Here is an 18,552-nt window from a genome sequence, read left to right as displayed (position 1 = left end):
AAGGCATCCAAGGGGGGTAGAAATACATCCCCTTAAAGTCAGATTATGTCATCTACTGGATGGCAGAATATAAAGAAAAAATTAAAGGGTTTTTAATCATGGAAAGCAAGTAACAGAACACTTTTGAGAAGTGCCAACATGGTCAACTTCCTCCAGGCTAATCCTGTCACACGGGCTCACCTGACGGTCACTCCTGGCACCCTCGCTCCTCTGTCACCCAGCCTGAGCCGGGACCGGAGAGAAGCCCCTGGAGCTGCTTCCTGCAAGGCCTCCACCTCTTCAGTGAACCACTCTGTAGTTCTGCGCCCTCCAGCCCTCCGACACATTAGGGCGCCCATGAATGCACTAGCAGTACTCATGATTATTTTCAGACAGCAATGCATGGGAGGACGTGAACTCACTGTGGCATCAACCTAGGAAAGAAATTTGTCAGTGAATAAGCAGCACATGCACAAAGGCATTGCAATGCCCTGTGTTGTTTCGCTCTTCACCCTTCCCTACTTCCTCAACCCCCAGGACTGGTGCACCTGCCTGAGAGATCTTCCTTTTAACTGAAGCATCCGCCAGTAACTGAGAACTAGACAGGCCCATGAGGTCTCACCACGAGGTCTGTAATGCCTGCAGTGAGTAGAGCAGAGAGGCTGGAATCACCTTGAAGAGCAGACGCTCCAAGCCACGGGCCTCCTAGAGCCAACTGGGAGCAGGTGAGCAGATGTGAGAAGGATCGCAGCACGCCAGTCAAAAGGCAGGCAGGAAAGAGACCCAGAGAGAAGCTGGCCCACATCAGTGAAAGGCCCCAGCAGGTTGTTTGGCCTCCCTCTCAGTGGTGAGGGGACTCCCGGTGTAAAATCATGCTAAGCCCAGGACCATTAAACTACTCAGCCAACCAGCTTTGGATTCCACTGCCTGTGGATATAATGTATGCTGACCTCAACTTCAAACCACCCACACCATGCACCTGCCGTGCCCGAGTTTTCACTGTAAATTAAACAAAGCAGCCTGCTGGTTCCACAGATCAGTCTTGCTAGCTTGGCTAATGTGAGTCTACCTCTGAAAGATGGAGCCACTCCCAGCATGGCTGAGCTGATCCTAGGAGCCACCCTTCTGATCCTAGGAGGTTTCTTGGGAGACTGAATAGCAAGACAGACCAAGAGGGAGCCTGGTCAACTACATCCCCACGTGGCTGCAGGGACAAGAGCAGGGTGATTTCTTCTTGAGATGGCTACCACAGTTCTAATCTCAGACTTTGGAACAGGAGAAGATACATAACACACTGGGCCTCCACTTGGATGGTAAATGGGCCAAGGACACTGAGCTTTTGAGGGACCTCCAAACTGTCTTCCATATTCAAGACCAGCTCTTTATTCAGTGGCAGCAAAACACTACACCCTGTATGTCTCTGTTTTGGTTTTCCCACTGACCTTGGCCTCTGGGCCTAATTTGCATTTTGCCTGACCATTGTATATCCTTTGTTTCTGTGTGTGTGTGTGTGTGTGTGTTTTAATTTTATTTTATTACGTTAGTCACCATACATCATTCATTTTTGACGTGGTGATCCACGATTCATTGTTTTCGTATAACACCCAGTGCTCCATGCAGTATGTGCCCTCCTTAATACCAATCACTGGGCTAACCCATCCCCCCACCCCCTCCCCTCTAGAACCTTCAGTTTGTTTCTCAGAGTCCATAGTCTCTCATGGTTCGTCTCCCCCTCCGATTCCTTCCCCCTTCATTTTTCCCTTCCTTCTCCTAATGTCCTCCATGCTATTCCTTATGTTCCACAAATAAGTGAAACCATATGATAATTGACTTGTCCATGCTCTCCACAAACTGTTTCAGATCTTGATTTAGTCTGAAGATTGTCTGCCCTTCCCCCATGTCTTACAAGTCTGTCCTGCTTCCCAGCCTGCACAGGTCACTCAGTGCACTGCCCAGTGAGTATGGCCAATCTTACCAGCACTTGCAGAGTCTCACTACACTAAAGAATGGGTGCTCCTCCTTGTCCCCTCTTGGAAAATGGGAATTGTGAACATCAGGAAGAACAGTGCCTGATATGAAGGAGCTACTCACTATTGAAGGGATGAGGAAGGAAGGCACGAGTGAGTGAACAAAGAAGGAAGGAAGGCCACCAGCCTGCTCTGGGGCCCAAGTGTCTGCCTCACTCCTCATGGAGGCACCGGTGAAATTGCTCAGGAATCCATCTCCTTCTGTGGACGAATTCTCCTGGGGCCCTGGGGCTGCCCCAGAGACAGCTGCGTGTAAATGAGGAAGGGAAATTCTGCCATAGGAAAGATTCCCATTCACCAACCGCCCCTCTGATCTCTGCCTGTCAAGCAGACAAGCCATGTGGAAGTTTATGCAATCTTAAACTTCATAGCAGCAGGGGCAGTAAACCGTAATAATGATAGGGATAAAAATAATAATAATAACAATAATAATGGGCATCTAAATTTGAGTAGCACTTCATAGCTTTCAGAGTGCTTTCAAATGCAGTTGCTGCTCCCTTCCGCACCTCCACTGACCCTGCCATATACAGGTAATCACTACTGTGGCCACATCTTTAAAAGTTCCTATGGTTTTTAAATCAAGATTCATTGGCACAGGGAAAAGGAAGCTTTTATCAGCATATAGAAGGAGATTTATACAATCCACTCACTGGATCATCCGAGGAAGGGTAGGCACCATCCTTCACGGCCAGTGCCCTGGGTATAGGGATGGCAACAGGACTGCCACCCCCACTGTCTGCAACTGCCATGGGTGCTCAGTGAACAACTTGGTAACGACCAACAAGTGAGACTTTATGGCTCGGGACTACCAGGGGGCAAGTGGCCTTCTAAGGCTGTATCACAATCTCATTTCCCTTCCCTCTCACTGGAATTTTAATCAGCCTGAGCATCAGTTAATGACTCTTTCTTATCCATTTGATTAAAACACAAAGACATTGAGGCAGCAGCAAATTGGATTTTTTCCCTGGCCCTCAATGCACTGCAGTAATGAAATCCATGACTTCCAACCTCCACTAGTGAAGAGCCAACGTGTACAGTATGAAAAGCAGGGAGGCTTATTTGTCTCCTGGCTGATGTCCCTCCTGGAGGAAGGCCCTCTGGGAGCCATGCATCTCTAGAAGAGAGCACCTGTGTGGGTAGGGCTGAAGGTTGAACGTCATGTGCAATACAATTTCATTTCTTTAAAAGCAGCTGCAGCTTCTATTATGTGGATGAAATCATATCCCACGTACTAATTTAATAAGCTCTTTTAAGCTTACACAGAGTCTTTTCTTGGGAAAGGCTGCATTCATATCCCACTGGCCTGTGCACTGAAAGATTTCCATCTATGACCCAAGGGAGAAAGAATAATGAAGATTGAAAACAAGGCAAAGCCACTCAAATTCATATTCTGATTAACATTTACAGATGCTGATCATCACAAAATTGGATTGTAAAAGTTAAATAGCAAGGTGAGCATCCAAACACTTTTCATTCTAGTATATAAAGAAAGTGGCTCCCCATTACCCTTGGTTAGGCCTTTCCAATGACCCCTCTTGTCCTGTAGCTCATTGCCTCAGGTTCCAAGATCACCACCTGCAGGCAAAGACTGTCTTGTCAGAGCTCAGCATTAGTCCTGCTGGTGGGGATGGTTTAGAGTAAGTTGCCCCAGGTGAGCACAAGAACCTGTGACCTATCTTTCCCACCTCTTTTCCTTTTCAGGAAGAAAAGAAATCAAGTTACAAAGAATTGGAGACAAACAAACTGTTGAAGTAGACTTCTTCTTAGCAACACATAGAAAAGCCTTATTATTTGCTTCATAAGAGAATAATGTTAGTTCAAACCTCTGATTTTATATCTACTCATTCAATAAAATTTATTGTTTTTTATGTGTCAGGCACTGGAGACACACCCATAAACAAAAATTTTTAAATCCCATGTCCTTACAAAGCTTTCCATTGCATTATAAAACTATGCCCTATAATTTTAAAGTAACCAGGTAGTTTTATTAAACCTGTGTTGTATAGATCCTCTGGATGGATAACCCACCACATCCTCCTGACCCAGGAAACTTCAGCACCTGAGTGCTGGACAGCTCTTCATCTCGTTACAGGTGCTCCAGGCTAAGAGCACTAGCATCTCAGCATCTGACTTCTCTGCATCCCAAAGCTGCAGAAGGTGCTGAGCTACATGCACATAGCTTGGAAGTGGGGAAAAAAATCCATGTCCCAGGGAAACCCTTGGGAGATGCAAATCCATTGATAAATGTCCTAGTGTCATTGTCCTCCCGTAAAACAAATGTAAAAACATGGTTCCTCAAGTCTCCAGCAGGTTGACGTTCAGCCTTTCTTAGTGGTAACCCACGTAGTAAGGAAACCCTTGTTGATGTTTCTACTTTCCCTAAAGGACATTCTCACTCTCTCACTTCTATTGCCCTGAGATGGTCCCTTTATTAGCCATGGTTCTCCAGAGGAACCGAACCAAATGGAGATATAGATATAGATGATATCGATATAGCTATTTGTTTATAAAACAGTAACATGAGATAGAGATGGAGGAAAAGAGCAAGAGACGGAAGGAGATTGATTTATTATAAAGAATTGGTTCATACGATTATGGAAGCTGAGAAGTCCCATCATCTGTAGTCAACAACCTGGGTCCTGTAGACCCAGGAGAGCCAGTGGTGTAAATTTCAATCCCAGGGCGGAAGAAAACTAATGTCCAGCTCAGTCAAGAAGGCAAAGCTCCTTCTTATTCAACCACTTTGTGCTATTCATGCCCTCATTTGATTGGATAAGGGCCACCCACATTAGGGATGGCAAACTGACCTGTTTTATTCAGTCTACCTATTGAAATGTTAATCTTATCAAAAAACACCCTCACAGACACATTCAGAAAAAATGCTTGATCAAAAAAGAAAAATGCTTGACCAAATGTCAGCACCCCATGGTCAGGAGAAGATTAGGGAATACCATTTAAACTGTAGTGCAGGTGTCCTTAAGTTTCCATATGGGATTTTAAGGAAAAAAATATATAATTAATTTTAATGGCAACACTACATACTGACAGGTTAACAAAAAGAGTTATGGAATAAAACTTCTATTAATAAGGATAAATCTAAATAAATAGTATTTTATCATTAAAGTGGAGAAGAGCAGCCAGTAAAAACTTTGAGCCACTCAAGAGACATGAAAGAATGCACCATCGTCTTAAGCATTTCACCTGCAGAAGGAGATGGTAATGGTGCCCAGGTGTGTGGACCAGCCTGGTTTCTCACAGAACCTGTATTAGTTGTCAGTAAACTAGGGTAGAAGCCTCAGCATTTGGCCAAAATCTGCTATTTGACTCATGTTTGGCCTTTAGAAGGAAATTGGTCAAATGCCTGTGTCCGGACCATTGCTGGATCCCAAATTTGTGAATGTTCGACAGTCACATGAGTCATAGGCCACCATCATATCCAGTCAGCAGTATGGACAAATCATATTACTTACATTTATTGTCAATATCTGAATATCAACTTTCAAAATCATGTATAATAGACAAATCCTGGAGTTAAAATCTCCTAGTGGTTTCCATATGTTAAAATTCTGTCATTCATACGTTAAAATCTGCTGAGCTGTAAATTTACATTTGTAATCATAAAATACAACACAGGCAGCATCACCCTCAGCAACAGGACCACCATACCACCTTCACCTCAGTGGCTGTGGTCAGCAGCACCTCACGCTGGTCACGCTTCCGCTCTGTCATTGTCAACAGAGAGCAAGCAAGCACTTCACATCACAAATGCACACTTTTAGAAGGATCACAAAAGCAATCTATCAAACTTAAAACCTGACCACCAAAAAATAACAATGATCACATCTTTAACAAAATTCAGACTTATTCTTATATCCTAGAAATTTATTCTGTGATGGCAATACTCAGCAGATGGTTGAGATTCAACATTTGGTGTGTTGTCATTTGATGCCTCTCTGATTTAAACACCAGATTTTATTGGCCCTTAATAACTTAGTAGGGTACTAGCAAGTAGGCCTTAATCACATGTAAAAATAAAAGTCTACCAAATTACTTTCCCTTCATCCATAGCAGCAAAGAAATGTCTTGCGTTCCGGGATGGGTATACAGCTCATGAGCATGTCTTATAGTCCACCTCTGGGCCATAGACCAGATGCTGAGCATCATGCCATCCTGTCCCACCCAGGTAACATGACATTCACCTGCCCCTTGTTGGAAAATAGTTCTTTATGGGTCTTTCATGTTTCCACTTGCCTTATGATCAGACACACTGACTTCCCTTTGTTCTAAGAATGCCCTTTCTTCTCAAGTATATTGAAATAGTGAGTATATGTTTGTACATACTACAGAGCAGTGGTAATCCATCAGGGGCAATTTTGCCCAGCAGTGGACATTTGGCAATGTCTGGAGACATTTTTGCTTGTCATAATTGGGATGAGGATGCTAATGGCACCTGGCATGTAGATGCCAGGAACGCTGCCAAGCAAACATCCTATGATGCACAGGAAAGTCCCCAACCACAAAGAATTATCCAGCCCAAAATGCTCAGGAAGCCTAGGTTGAGAAACTCTCTGCAGAAGTAGTCTCTCCCTCCAGAGCAAAGAGCAGGCGTGCTTACTGCCATTACTAAAAGATTCAGGTCCCGAAGCTCAAGTTCCTCAGCTGTAACACACCAGACTGTGTCAACAGGCATCCACCGTCCCTCCAGACCTACTTGCCCCGAGCCCATGGGACTTGCAGGCAAGGGCAACTGTTCTGCTACATTTAACAAACTCCTTTGTCCCTAAGCCAGGGCAGTTGCATCTTATACCAACTATGCGAGGCTAACTTGTGAGCTTGCCAGTAGGGTAAAAACTCAGACCCTTCACATTCTTGACTCCATTCTGGGGACAACTGTTGTTCTTTGGATCCAATCTATTGATGTCCACCAGCTGGGATGCTTAGATGTGCTGAAGAGCAACTTCAGGACAAACTAGCTCCATGCAGGGTGAGCAGGGGCAACAAAAGAGCTTTGAGCCCAGTGTCTCCACCCTGCCTCACATATAACATTCGCTAGGGATGCAGGGGGTGACAGGCTCTCAGGGTCAAGAAGCAGTCCCTGGAGCAAGAAGGGATTCTGTGACAGCTCACTCCAAAGCTAATAAGCAGCTGGACAAAGCTGAGGCTGTGGCTGCCAGGTGTGGCTGTATCAGGCTTTGGAGTCCGTCAAAATAATTCAATAGCTCAATATTATATTCCCAGTTTCAATTCATTTTTATAACAGGCATTGATTCCTATTTGATCAGGCAGAGGGAATTAAGTAAGGCAAGTTAGCACCAGGCACGGCAAGCCCCAGCAGCCAGGGGAAGAACCCGCACAGGAAGAGGGTGGGAGTGAGGAGGAAGGAAGCCACGCTTTGAATCCATGTCAGAAGGTCAGGCACTGGAATTGCCTTCAGAGCCCATCAAAGTCCATCTGTAACTTCCAGAACAAAGTCACCTGAAACCATTGCTTGGTGACCCACCCATGTCAGGGTATTGACCCCTCACTCATGGTCTCCCAAATGAGCCAGCACTGATGGACAGTCCGAAGTGTTAGAATACTGCATCCAAACCTCCCTATCCATGTCCACTCACTGGCCCTCAACGACCAGCCAGGAGTCAAGACCTTATACCTTAGGGTTCGAGTTCAGGCTCAGATTCCAATCCTTGGGTGAAATAAAAAGTAAGTCAAGTTCTATAGCTTATTTATCCAGCCTGTGGCTGGGAGGAAAAATAATAATTTGGTGAATGTTCAGATGCCCCAAGGGGACCCATGATACATTATAGAGCCAGGATAGGCAAACTACGGCACTCAGGACAAATGTGGCCATACCCACTCCTTTACCTACTGCCTGTGGTCCCTTCCCACTGCTGTAGCAGAGCTGAGTGGTTGCAATGGAGACCAGATGGCCATCAGAGCTAAAAATACAGACTATCTGGCCCTTTACAGAAAAAGACTCATAAATTCCCAAACCCTTGGGTCCAAGGAGAGAAAAGGTGAGCCTCCGGCTGCAGATCTGCAGTGGCTCCACGTGGGTAGATTCCAGAATGCCAGAGCAGGCACAGAGACACCGAAGTCCCCCGCCACAATGGTGAGGGACATCTTTGAAGTCTTGTGGAGAAATCGGCAGGTGGAGTCAGGCTCTGAGGCAATGAGGTGCAAGGGAATACATGTTTGATGGAGGGGTTCGTGGAGGGACAGGTCAGTTGGGTTAGGATCCTCCCAGCAGAGGAGAAACCCTAAGCCAGGAGGAAGAGCACCCGTGGCCCAGGTAGCATGGAAAGAGGGGAGCAGGAGCCCCCTGAGGCCAATTAGGAGAGCTGTGAAGAAGGACAAATAGAAGGTAAAAAATAAACCTGACGTCCTCTGTAATTTTTTAATTTAATACCATCTCAGACCCTAGATATTAGGGCTGCCAACTGATAACCATGAGGCCCCCAGTCCTTCAAGTCATACCCAGACATTGATCATGGAAGTTTGGGTCAACATGAACATGATACACCACTGGATTTAAAGGCTCTGAAAAGTATTGCAGCGAAGAGGGCCACAGGACCTGTCCACCTGGGAACTGCCCTCTACCCTCTGGCACTGGCATTCCTGAGATTATCCTTTGGGGAATGTTGTATTCCAGCCCAACCGCAACCTTCACAGGTCAGATAACTCCCTCCACACTTTGTATGGCCCTCAGTGTTCACACCACACAGCCATTCGTAGATGAGCGGGCGCCCACTGGTAGGATGGGCGAGAGTTAGAAGCCAGCCCTGACACACACTCATGAGTCCCTTCCTATACCCTCTTGTTGAAAGGTGGTGCAAACTGTTCACTGAAAAGTGTCCAAACTGCATAAGACTGTTCTCGCCCAGGCCTGAACCCTAGCCCTCCCCCTGTTCTTCTCTGAGACAATGACTCTCACCAAGGTACCTATCTAGGTCACTTCTGAAAACAAACCAAAAAATTAATCACTGATCACCCAGGGGTGGGGAATGGGGTTGGGCAGAAAAGAAGGAACCAACATTGTTGAGGCGTGCTCTCTGTTGAGGACATTGCTCAACACTCTGTACGTGGACCTTCATGCTCACAACATAAGCAGAAGATGGACAGTTCTCTCCACAGATAAGGAGACTGAGGTGCTAACCTCTGGTTCCATCTGACTACCAAGGCCATGTAGCCTGCACTCTGGTAATAAAATATCTGTGAAAACTGCAGTTAAGCCACAGATCTAGATCATAACACTTTGTCCTATAGCATAAAACTTATTCATAAATCAGATTTAGTGATCTGTGGGTGCAGAACAAATTAGCCCAAAGCTTAGTATCTTAAAACAACACTTACTTATTTTGTTCACTCTTTAGCTGAGCAGGGGCTTAGCTGGGGAGCTTGGTTCTGCTCCACGTGGCATCAGTTGGGACAACTCAACAGGTAACCTGCTCCCAAGGTGACGCATCCCAGAGCCAGGAAGCAGGGATCCACTCCATGCGGGCTCTCCACAAGGTGGCTTGACTGCCTCACAGAACAGCGGCTGGGGTTCCACGCGACGTGTCCCAAGAGGCGGGAAGTAGAAGTTACCACTTTCTGAGAAGTGAGACTGCCATCCCCACTCCTTGTCCAAGAAGAACAAACCCAGGTCCAAGGGGCGGGGTCACCACCTCCATCTCTGTCCAAAGTGTCAACAAGTTGAGGAATTCTGGGAAAATGTCCCAAGCTTCCACAGTTATTTATTTGTTGTATCTTTTATCGGTTCGTTTACTCATTCTCTAAGAGCTACTTTGAACATAAGTAAAACTGTCGTTCAGCTCGGGTACCACACCGCGTTAGACCACCCTCAAATGTTGGCCAGAGCAGCCCCGCGTGCGTATCAGGAGACAGACGTAAATCCTCCCAAAAGCCTGCCCCCGTGGTTTGGGGGTGACAGAGAGGAGACCAAAGCTGGAGAAAATAGTTTCTTCTTCTGAAAACTAAGGAGGAGGGAGAATCCTGTGCGGTGGTGATGGTGGTGGAGCTCCCCGCTGAGACACGGTCCCCGCGACCGGCTCCAAGGCTGATTCCTGGCAGCCCGGACGTCTGATTCAGCAACGCCAAGGCCTTTGCCGTGTGACTCATGGCTCCGTGCTCCTCTCTGCTCCCTCGCCGGCCCCCTCCGAACCCGGCATCTGGGAGTTTGCTTTCAGCCTTCCCGCCTACCCGACCTCCCCTCCGATGGTGTTAATGGTTGTCCCCTGTTTCCTTCACTCTGACACACAGCTCAGCCTTTCTAACTTTAAGATACTATATACTACACACACACACACACGCACACGCACACAGACGCACACACGCGCACACACGCACGCACGTGCACACACGCGCGCGCGCACGCACACACGCACAGTAAGTGAGCTGGAATTAGATGAGCTGCGGGAAGAGGGGGAGCCGTGTGGGAGGGGCTGCGGAGCCCCAGACTGCCCACTCAAAAGGCCAGCCGCCTCGAACTAGTAAACATACAAGGACTGTTTTTGAGAATCACAGGCCTTTTGACCCAGCTGTCATCTTGCAATGATACCATTCACAAGCAGGTGACTGTCACAGAATCACAGGGCCATTATGCACACGGTGGCTGAAGGGAGCCCAGGAAACCTTCTACGCTGAACCTCGGACTCAGACACGAGCATTTCCTAGAGCGCTGCCCGCACCCCAGCCCCAAGGGAGGTTCCCACTGCCCCCCACCCAGAGGCTCCTCACCCTGAGTTCAGACCTCCTACTCTCCACTCACTCACTGACTCAGAACCGCCCCAGGGCTGCCGAAGCCCAGGCCTGGGTGAGTCTGCGCACGCGCGTGCCCGCGTGTCTCAGCGCCTGCAGACACAGCCCCTGTGGGCCATGCGGCCTGGGGCCTCGCTCTCCGTAGCAGGTTGGGACTCTGCAGCCCGCAGGGAGGGAGGGAGGGGCAGGGGCCCACAGGGAGAAGGGACCACTCAACAGAATGGAGCTGGGAGGATAAGGAAGTGTCTGGAAACTCCCTCCTTACTGCCTCCTGACCCCGGGCCTTTCTGCTCACAGCACACACCCAGCGCAGCCTGGGAGCAGCCGAGCGCCGCGCTCACGTGTATGTGCTCACGTGTATGTGCTCACGCGTGTCTCTGGAAGGCGCTGCTCCTAAAGTTTTGTGAGTGTATGCTGTGATAGGCTGCGAGCACACGGGGGCAGCGGGGTCCAGATCTCCCACACCGAGCACGGGCCGCCTGAAGCACGGACTCGGCAGGGGTTCACTGAGGGAGTAAACGGGCAGCACCCACAGAGGGCTCTCCCGACCGTCTTCTTAGTCCTTGCCTCCGGCTGCGCAAGCGCCCACCTGACGCGTTAGCTCAGCTCTTCACTGCAGGTATATTCCCCTCTCTTGTCAACCCCGTCCCTGTCCCACAGCACCCTGGCCCTCCCACCTTCCAGGGCCCCCCACCTGCCGCAGAAAACCTGCCCTCCCAGCCTTCCCTCCCATAGTGAGCCTGAGTCCTCCCTCCCCTCACTCCTACCTCTGCTTTTATAGACTTTGGATCACGAAGGTGATGCTCATCACTGCTTTCTCTGCTCTCTCTCCCTCTCCCTCTCTCCCTCTCTCTCTCTCTCTTTGCAGCTGCCCACCGTGGCGTGCAGTCCCTGGGGAACAGTCATGGTGCTTTCTCCAGCTTCACTGTCTCTCACGGTCCCTAGCAGAGAGCACCACAGTAGATACGCGCTCAAAGCTATCGCACTGACAAGGGTGAGTGGCGCTTGGACCAGAGGAAAGGGCAATGCCGGCTGCTCCCTGAGCCTCAGCGCTGCCACCAGATTCCTGGGACAGGCAGCGCCACCTCCTCTCCACCGGGGCTTCTTGCCCCCTTGTCCAACAGTGCTCTCTCTAGCACCTCGGTGAGGCTAGTAACTCTGTGCAGAATGTTGTTTTAAAATGCATAAAACAAACACTCAGATTGCAAAGGACCCAATGGTACTGAAAATCAGATCTCTGCGTGGACCCCCGCTCCAGCACTGTGTGTCCACTGGCTCTGCCCTGGAGCCCATCCCCCCACATATGTGGTCACAACACCCCCTTGAGGTTGATCCTCCCTCTGGTGGGAGGTACCCTGGAGGTGGTGGGATGAAGAGGGGGTGCAGTAGGGGAGTGAGCAAATTTCGGATAAGGGAATCTGACACAAACGCATGCTCACCGGAGATTTCTGAGAGGCTGTGGCTACGGCTGGGGTTAATACAGAGAGACCTGAACCATGATTTATGGTTCACAGAGCTTGGGCGGATGTGGAGGGGGAGAGAGAGAGAGAGCTGGTCTCATCGCCACAGTGCAAGAAATAGCTACCCTGGATTAAAGCTGATAAATAATGGCCCCCACATAAGTGATGGCTTTTTTCAGCTGCCCTCTGTGGGCTCTGGAAGTACTTTCTTTGCTTTTATGGTTGACTCTATTAGGCACATATATATTGAGCATCATGACCAGCAGGGACATAAGGAACGCGAATTCAAGGATCACACTAGCTCGAAATAGAAAAAGAGCTTGTTATTTCCTTCTAAACCAGCAGGAAAGCAGAAGAAATCAAGTAATTTTTATATTATGAGATTTCAGCGTGTTTTTCATACTGTGTCTATTTCCTTTTTAATGACAGTTGTCAGAAGTCACTTTTAAGAAAGTACTTGGAAATTGAATAGAAAAATGTCTCACACGTTTACTCTCCTTGTTTTTGTGAAATTCAAGTAAGACATAAGCGACAGGCACAGAGTGCCTGTCCCCCACGCTCCGCAGATCCTCGCTTTCTTCGAACCCTCTCTTCTGGGAAGTGGGAAGGGAAGCCAGGGGTCTGTCAGGAGGCACTCTGCCTGGGATTCAGCCCCCATAGGCCGTGACTAAATGCACCAGGTGAGCGTCTGTTTGGGGGGAGCCCTGGCACCTTTGAGTACCCTTGCTCGACAGGGAAGCCGTTACAACGGAAGCAGAGTCAGCCCCTCTCGAGAAGCCAGATCCCAGGTCCCAGGCCTCCACACCATGCAGGATCATCCTGGGCTCTGCACTGAAACCTTGTGTCTGTCACAGGGAAGCAGGTGGGCAGGAGACAATCCAGCCAGAGTGGTGCCTCCTTACCCAGTTCCCTGAGACCCAGGGGCAGGGGTGTCAGGACCCGGCTTCAGTTGGTCCCTCGAAACACTTCTTCAGGGGGGCGGGGGGCAGGGACACAAAACTCCCATTCAGGGCCCCGCAATCCTCTTTGGAGATTCTGCTCATGACCAAAGAGCCATGCTGGCTAAAACTAGTTACGGAGAAATGTTCTCTTGTTTTCACCAAGATCCTGATGAACGCACCCATCTTCAACATGGAGACAAAAATCCTGAGTTCAGATCATGGCTGGGCCAGCTATTAGCTCTACAATTCTGGGTAATCAGCGTAAGCCCTGTTTCTCAAAAGCAGTATGTGAGGAATTAGACCCTTTCATCAGATTGTGGAAGACTTCCCATATTCACAGAAACATCATCAACTAAGTGAACAAGAACCAGATTCGGTCATGTCGGCTGGTGCTCCGGAGCCTCCAAGCAGGGCTGTGTGCGAAACTCAGCTCAGCAGTGACCTGTCTGTCTCAGAAATCCTTCCGTGAGGGCTTTGAACCCAGCCCAGTAGGGTCAGGAACCCCCTCAGAAGAGGGGACACTGGGAGTGGAGAGGGAAGAGAGGAGAAAGTGCACGTGTTTCTCCCAGTGGGGAAGGCCACCCCTCACCCAGCCCCAACGTCTGCCAGCCGAGCCCTCTCTTTCCTCTGTCCCTACTAGACCCTTGTGCATCTAGACCGGGAAAGGTGCAAGGCATTAACTCGAGTCTGATGGAGTCGTCTGCAGGGACCTCCTTGGGGGACACCCCCAACTGTAGCGTGGGGCTCAAGCAGAGGAAAACAATTAACGCTCTGACCTGAGGTGCCACCTTCTAGAATAAGTCCTGGGGCCCCAGCCAAGGACAAGGGTCCAGGACCCTGGGGCCAGAAGGAGGGGACAGCCAGGTGTGCGTGGCCGTTGCGTACTGACCCATAGGCCCTCACAGGCCTAGAGCCTCGCCGAGGCTGCTGCAAGCATGTTCATGCAGCCAGCCCTCTCAGGAGCTCACTACCTGCACGGGGCCTTAGGGACGAGACCTCCTGGGGGCCCAGTCAGCAGGGCAAGGAGGCACGCGGCTGAGCCCACCGTGCAGACGGGGGAGGGACGCCCAGAGACGGCGCCTCACGAGCACGCACATGGAGCTCACGGGAAGGGGCGCCTGTGTCCCGAGGACTACAGGCAAAGCCTCTGCCCCTGTTCCAGCGCGCCGGAAACCGCCTCCCCACGCTGGTGGGCGGCAGGGTGTCCCCTTCCTGCCTCGGCTCAGCACCCGCCAGAAGTGCCACAGACAGACGTGGCGGGCACAGTGGGCCCCCTAGACGTTCACCTCCTAATCCCTGGGAGCTGTGAATATGGTGGGCGACCTGGCAAAGGAGAACTGAGCTCGTGGATGGAATTAATGCTGATGATCAACTGGCCTTAAAACAGGGAGGTCATCCCGAATCGCCTGGGCGTCTCAGTGGAACACGGGGGTCCTCCAGAGTGCAGGAGGCTCGCAGAGCCTGAGGGAGGTGTGATTACGGGAAACGCAGTTGCAGCGAGGAACGGAGCCGGGGGTGTAGCCCGAGGAAGCACCCCGGAGCCAAGGGATGGGCTCTAGACGGGGAGAAGACAAGACACCGAATCTGCCCTGGAGCCTGCAGAAGGACACGGCCCCGCTGACCTCTCAGAACGGTAAGATCGTACATTCGTGTTGGTGAGCTACTAAATTTGCGGTGCTTTGTGACAGCAACCACAGGTAACTGATACAGATGACCGGCGTCAGAGTATCCACTGTGGTCTCAAGTCCTGGGACCCGCACTTCCAGCCACTTGAAAGCTGTGTCCCCTGGGCAGCTTTGTCAACTGCTCTGAGTCTCTGTTTTCCCATTTCTAAAACGCCTGCAATCATGCCTCCAAAATGACTGTGAATCCTTCATGAAGTCAGGCTAATTAACTGTAAACAGCAAGAAAAGTATGGGTTATGTTATTGACTTCAAGGGGCCTGAGGGGGGGAAATTAAGATTTTTTTGAACTTGAGACAGAAATTGCTAATTGTTACCCACAGACATTGCTTGAATATCTGTAAACATTTGCTTTTCTTTTCAATAATCACATATATGGCTTTAAATCAATATAATGAGCCCCCGTGGGAAGGAGTTCTGGAAGCCAGTAAGAATTCCAGTGTAGGGCCACGGAGCCGGCCTGGCGGGTCTGGCCAAGTCCTAACACCGATTCACCAGCACTCCAGGAACGGAACACAGATAACAGGACAGGTTCTGCCCCATTGGCCTCGCTCAGAGGCAGCACAAGGTGACCCCGTAAGTAACGAGATGGGGAGGGCCTGCTCCTCGGTGGCTGGCCAAGGGGCTGCATTATAGTGTAATCACAGTATAATGTAATACATGGTGTTACAATGACAGATTCCCTGAGGGGAAGCCCTCCACAGAGAAGCATTTTTAGAATTTCAGAAATTACCTGGTTTTTATTTCTGATTGTAGAGTTTTAGAATTCTAATACATCACATGTTTATAAAGGCATCTTACAGCAGAACTTAGAATTGTTTTCATAGGGGGCCAGCATTTACTGAACATCTCTCTTGGGACAGACACCACACCAGTTACATATATTCTCTCACACTCAACTCCCTTCTTTATGAAATATATATTTAGATATATACACATGTACATATGTACATGTATATAAAATACTTCCCTCATAAGGCTCCCAAGGATTAGGTTAAAGAGAATAAAATAACATAGCCAGAGACACATATCTGGGAAGAAATAGGACTGGAATCACCCCCACTCTCCCTGGGTCTCACCGCATGCATCTTGTTGATTCCACCACGCGGCATGGCCCCTCCTCATGGCAGGTGCTAGGTCTTTCTTTCCTGTGGGTTTTTTCCTCATCCTATCATTTGACCCGGCTTTTAATACCACAGTGAGGCAAACGCTGAACTGATACTCTACTCCCTACTCACACTGATTCACCCACAACAGTGCACTTTTTTAAAAAGTACATTAAGAGTAGGAGAAAATATTGTGCCATGAACTCCATTAGGAGACTTTAAAATTCATTCAGAATATTCACCAAGTCCTGGGACGTTGCAGGAAGACTCCTAGGAACGGGGGACGCCAAAGGCCCAGCACTCTTAAGCTGGCATCGTGGGAGAGGACAAGCAGACAACAAACAATCAACCAGGAAAACAGACAAGCTATCAAGCTGCTGTGAGTGCCACACAGGGAATGTGCTAGACCAGGGTCCAACGGAAGCTTCTCTATAAAGATCAGCAAGAAGTAAATGCTTCTCACTGAGCTACAGAGATTCCAGGATTATTTGTTGCTATGGCAGAAGCTACCCTCTACAAGAATATCATCTAGATCTTTGAGACCAGGAGGAATATGCTCCTGGCCAAGGGAGCAGCTGGTATGAAGACCCCAAGGCAAGAATAAGTATGTACCCTGGGGAAATGAAGGAAGGAGGCCATGTAGGAGAGGCGAACTACCCAAGGTGACGTCAGGGGAGGGGCAGAAACCACGTCTCATCAGGCTTTATAATCTGGAGCAGGATCATGGGTTTTTGTGAGAAGCCAAAGGGTGGCATTAAGCAAGGGAGTATCGTGGCCTGTTCTGCATTTTGTTGGGTTGTTTTTAGATCACTCAAGCTGCTGTATGTGGAATGGACTGTGGGAGGTCAGGTGAAGAGTGGAAACAGAGAGAGAGGGAGAGAATATGGTGGCTTGCTCTGGAGGGCAGTGGTGGAGGGGGAGAGAAGAGAGTAGGTGTAGGCTGTGCTCTGGACAGACAGGCAACAGGACTTGAACAAGACCAGGGCTGTGGTCGCCTGAATCATTTATCTTCAGTTAATCCATCCCACCAGAGCCTGGTCACCCTGCAGGGAGAGTACAAGTCTCTCCCCATTCACTTTGGACTTGGCTACATGGCTTCCTTTGACCCACAAGATCTACATGGAGGGGCACCTGGGTGGCTCAGTTGGTTAAGCGACTGCCTTCGGCTCAGGTCATGATCCTGGAGTCCCTGGATCGAGTCCCGCATCGGGCTCCCTGCTCGGCGAGGAGCCTGCTTCTCCCTCTAACCCTCCCCGCTCTCATGTACTCTCTCTCTCCCGCTCTCATGTACTCTCTCTCTCTCATTCTCGCTCTCTCAAATAAATAAATAAATCTTTAAAAAAAAAAAAAAGATCTATATGGAAGTGTGCCAGATATAGCAGAGTGTTTAGGAGGTACCACTTATTTCTGCTGTCCTTCCTGAGCTTGTACTCTACACTGTAAATCAGGCATATCCAGGGAGTGACTTCTCTGACAGCCTGGGTCCTGGATGGGAATACATGTAGACCCCAACTAGGCCTAACTGAGTCTAAGACGAAACAGACCCATGAGCAAGAAGTCAATGTTTCTCACTGTGAGCTACAGAGATTCCAGGATTAATTGTTGCTATGGCAGAAACTACCCTCTACAAGAATATCACCTAGATCTTTGGCTTAAGCAAATGTATACGTAGTAGCTCAGTTTACCAATTTAGGGATTGACAAGTAGGGTGGAAGGTGGAAACTGAGATTTCATTTTAGAACACGTTTAACAAATAAGAATACCAGTTATTTTATGGAAGACACACTCCTTGCATTTGTAGGAGAATCAAATTGTTTCAAATTGTTTCTGTTTGTAATTTAACATCCCAAATAAATTTTTAAATCCCTTATATGCAATCTGTTCACTGTCAAACATTTTATTCCCTGAAATTGTTTAGTTCACATTTATCCAGAAAGAAAGTGCATTTGGAGTTAAAACTAGTTTCCCCAAAGAGGTTCTAAAGAGCTGAAAGGTATAAACAAGGTCATGAAAGGATGAAACCCATGCTCTGCCCATCTCACCACTGTCATTCAGTTGGGTGAGGCTGCTGGGGAACAGCCTACTAAGGTCAAGGTGGGGAAGGGATTGCCCTTAAAATCATACCTGGCTCATTACGAGAAACAAAATCCACATGGATAGCCCATTGTGAAGATGGCCAAGAGACTCTCTCCCAGTGAAGCAATTTCATTTTTTTTAAATCAAGACAAATCTGTCTTATTTTTTTCTAAATTATTATTATTATTTATAATTTTGTTGAGAGAGGGAGTGCATGTGAGCAGGGGGTGGGGAGGGGCAGAAGGAGAGAGAGAGAATCTTAAGCAGGCTCCATGCCCAGCATAGAGCCCAACGTGGGGCTCAATCCAATGACCCCGAGATCATGACCTGAGCCAAAATCAAGAGTTGGCCGCTTAACCAACTGAGCCACCCAGGGCCCCAAGACAAATCCATCTTAAACAAGACAAGAAACATATTTTGTTTGAAAACTCCAGTTGAGGGGCGCCTGGGTGGCTCAGTCGTTAAGCGTCTGCCTTCGGCTCAGGTCATGATCCCAGGGTCCTGGGATCGAGCCCCTCATCGGG

The sequence above is a fragment of the Neomonachus schauinslandi genome, chromosome 7 (genome assembly GCF_002201575.2).
Source record: "Neomonachus schauinslandi chromosome 7, ASM220157v2, whole genome shotgun sequence".
Taxonomy (NCBI): Eukaryota; Metazoa; Chordata; class Mammalia; order Carnivora; family Phocidae; genus Neomonachus; species Neomonachus schauinslandi.
The sequence above is the reverse complement of the archived record's forward strand: the minus strand, read 5'-3'. Positions refer to the sequence as shown.